Source organism: Capsicum annuum, chromosome 12 (assembly GCF_002878395.1).
Source record: "Capsicum annuum cultivar UCD-10X-F1 chromosome 12, UCD10Xv1.1, whole genome shotgun sequence".
NCBI classification, from domain to species: domain Eukaryota; kingdom Viridiplantae; phylum Streptophyta; class Magnoliopsida; order Solanales; family Solanaceae; genus Capsicum; species Capsicum annuum.
Window position 1 is genome coordinate 230302918 of NC_061122.1, and position 3827 is coordinate 230306744.

Here is a 3827-nt window from a genome sequence, read left to right on the forward strand (position 1 = left end):
CCCCCCCCCCCCCCCGCCCCCCAACCAACACACACCCCAAAGAACAAAATCAAGGGAAAAAAGATTACATTTTTTCTGAAAATTCAGCAAAAATCCAACAAAGCCACAAAAACAGGCACCATATACAATCCTCCAAACTACCCCCCAACCCCAAACACACACACCCCAAAGAACAAAATCAAGAAAAAAAAAATTACATTTTTCTGCAAATTCAGCAAAAAAAAAAAAAAAAAAAAAAACAAAAAAACAAAGCACCATTTAGACTCTTTCAAATCTGAGTCACATTTTAATTACTACATAAACACAAAAAATAGCAACAACAACAACAACAAAAAAAAGTAGAGTTCTAAAAACTGTACCTCAAGAATTTACAAAAGACCACTAGCCCAGATGATTAAAAATCAAGAAAAAAACTGATACTTTTTCTTGGTTTTCCAATGTATTAATGTGGAGTTTGTTTGTATGATAGGGATCTACCTATGTTGTATAAATCATGGCATGTCGGCCAAATAAGCTTTGTTACATACTTTTGGTATGATTGTAAAGATTGTTACCATAAGGAAGTTACACATAGACACACTCTTTTAAGGGGTTGTTTGGTAGGATTTATTAGTGAAAAATAATATTACCTCCGTCTCTGTTCCAATTTATGTGACGTCATTTAATCGGACACAGAGTTTGAAATAAGTGATGACTTTATAAAGCTTGCGAAATTGCTCCTCTTAAAGTTATTTTAATATTTACTTTTTAGTTGTCTTGAATGGGAGCCTTGGAGTAACTGATAAAGTTGTTGTTATGTGACCAGGAGGTCACGGGTTCAAGCCTTGGAAACCGCATCTGCCAGAAATGCAAGGTAAGGCCGCATCAGCCCATATTTGTGAAAAGGGTCCATTTAACCTATATTTATTAAATTGGATCACTCATATTTCAAATGGGTAAATATGGACTTCAACTCATTTTAAAAGCTCATACAAATATGAAAAGAATAGATAAAATATGGGTACTCATTTAAACACAAAGATCCCCATCTATGCTTTAAATTTCATTTTTTTTCTTCTTTTCTAGTTTCTTTTCTTCTTTTTATTTTTCTTTCTTTTTCCTTTAATTTACTTTTTTTCTTTTGCATTTTTTTTTCATTTTTTACTCATTTCTTATAATTTCTTTTTTTTTCTTTCTCATCTTTTCATCTATTTTTTTTATTTTTTATTTTTATTTATTTTTATTTGTATTTTTTTTTTCATTTTCTCCTTTTTCATTCTTATTTCATCATTCGTATTCACTTGAAATCTATATGGGTTAATAAATATACACTTATAATTATCTCATTTAGCCTATACAATTCACAGCATTTCTTATCAATTAAATATACTCTATATATAGTCTCTCCCCTTTATTATTATTTTTTTCTATCTTTAATTTCTCTTTTTTTTTTCCTTTAATTTAATATTTTTTCTTTCTTTTTTTTTTAATTTACTTTTTTTTCTTTTTCATTTTTTTTTAATTTTTTCCACTTATTTTTTACTCGTTTCATACACTTTTTTTCTTTCTTATTTTTCATCAATTTTTTTATTTTTCAATTTTATTTATTTTTCCTTCGCATTTTTTTTTGTATTTCCATTTCCACCTTTTTCATTCTTGGTTCGTCATTTTTGTCATTTTTCTTCTTTTTTTATATTCTTTTCCTCATTTTTTTTGTCATTGCATTTTATATTTTATATATTTTTTTTACTTTAAATTTATTTGTATCATACTATTTATTTTAAATAAATTTATTATTTGTATTTGAATAGTTTAGTTGTCAATATGTACAATTTATCATTTATATTTATACACAAATAAGTATATGAATTAATTAGATTTTCTTGAGATTGAAATATATAAATATACAATGTATCATTCAATGCAAATGTGTCATTAGTATTTGTATATCAAATTTATCATTTATATTTGTATATTAACAAGTATCATTAGTATGTGTATGGTTCAAGTTGTATAAACATGTATCATTTGATACAAATGTAACATTTGTATTTTTATAATTTAGCAATTGTATTTGCATAATTTTATTATTTTCATTTGTATTGTTCAATTTATATCAATAAAATATAATTTGTATCAATATATATAAAATATAAGTGTGAATTATATAAAATATATATGACGGTGCAAACTATAAAATACAAATATGAGCTTGAAGTCTAAAAAACAAATATAAATATACAAATATACAATTGTATTAAGTAAGCTCGGTCCATCTTTACTCCATTTCATATATGACTGAGGATCCACATAGCCTTCGATTTATGGGAAAGTCCAGCTTCAAATACGACTTCTAACTCGCGCATCTTAGAGTTCTCGTTAGAGCAGAAGTAAGGCACAAAGCGAGGAGCTCAAGGTCAGGCAAGGCAGGAAGTATGTAGAAACTTTAATTTGTGTACTTCTTACAACTGCTAAAGATATTTGGTTTGATGAATGTAATTTCAAGATCTTTCTGGATACTATTTCTGTATCTGTTCATTAGGTGGAGTCCACGTGAGTGTACTTACAAAAATTATAAATGTTGAGCGAATATAAATCAATATACGCTTATGGTATTTTCGTTATCATAAAAAAAATGAAAAAAAAAAACAATAAAGAAAAAAAAAAAGAGGTAGAAGTTAGAGATAGAAGAGAGAGAAAAATCGTAAAGAAAAAATTGAAGAAAAAATACAAAAAAAATCAGAAAGAAAAAAATACTGAAAAGGGAGAAAAGAAAAAAGAAAAAAAATGATGATGAATATAAATATTCTGAATGGTTATGATATCTCAGTCATCATTCATAATTTGTACTCGACTTAATTATGTTCTTCGAAAATAAAAAAAATATAAAATATAAATAAAACCAAAAAAGAAAAAAGAAGAGAAAGAAGTAAAAAAAAAAAAAAACTAGAAAAAAAAAGAAACTAAAAAGGAAAAGAAAAAAAAGAAAAAAGAAAGAGAAGCAAAAGGTAAATAGAAGAGAGAGAAAAAAGAAAAAGAAAACTAGAGGTTATATATGGAAGAGAGAAAAAAAAATCTAAAAAGAAAAAACTTAAAAAAAAAAAAAAAAGAAACAGGAAAAAAGTCAAATTGATATGATATAGAAGTTTTAAGTTTTTTTTATTTTAGGAGATAAAGTGGGTTGAAACTATTTTTATCCAATTTATATTTGGCCAAATCCATATTTATCCATATTTTATATGGGCGGATTGCAACCCAAATTATTTTTACTTGATCCATATTTAACCTATCCAAATCCAATCCAATCCGCCTGTTTGCCACCTATAGTTGCGTACAATACACTCTTGTGGTGGGGGCCTTCCCCGGACACCGTGAAGGTCATGGGTTCAAGCCTTGGAAACAGCCTTTGGCAGAAATGCAAGGTAAGTCTGCGTACAATACACCTTTGTGGTGGGGGGCCTTCCTCGAACACCGCAGAGGTCACAGGTTCAAGCTTTGGAAACAGCCTCTGGTAGAAATGCAAGGTAACGTTGCGTACAATACACCCTTGTGGTGGGGCTCTTCCCGAACACCGTACATAGTGGTAGCTTTTGTGCAACGGGCTGCCTTTTTTTTTTTATTTTTTAGTTGTCTTTTTTATTAAGTGGGATCCACTAAGGATAAAATGAGAATTATTTCATTAAATAGTTATCAAATAAAGAAAGGTGACATTCTTTTTGGGTCGGATAAAAAAAAAAAATGGCGACACATAAAATGGGACGAGGGAAATAAGTTCGGGAAGGTTTGGATTGTAAAGATTTATTATACAGAGTTATTTTGCATTTTTATTGGATGCTTTCTTTTTGACA

General features: G+C 28.2%; 1 protein-coding gene across 1 annotated transcript in view; it reads right to left on the minus strand.

Annotated features, from left to right (window-relative positions):
- The window catches only part of LOC107850992 (uncharacterized WD repeat-containing protein C2A9.03), an 8095-nt gene extending 7522 nt beyond the window's left edge, over positions 1-573 (minus strand). Inside the window, exon 1 of the mRNA XM_047401317.1 lies at positions 360-573. The gene's annotated coding sequence lies outside the window, so the exon portion shown is untranslated. The remainder of the gene's footprint in view (positions 1-359) is intronic.
- Positions 574-3827: the final 3254 nt, after the last annotated feature.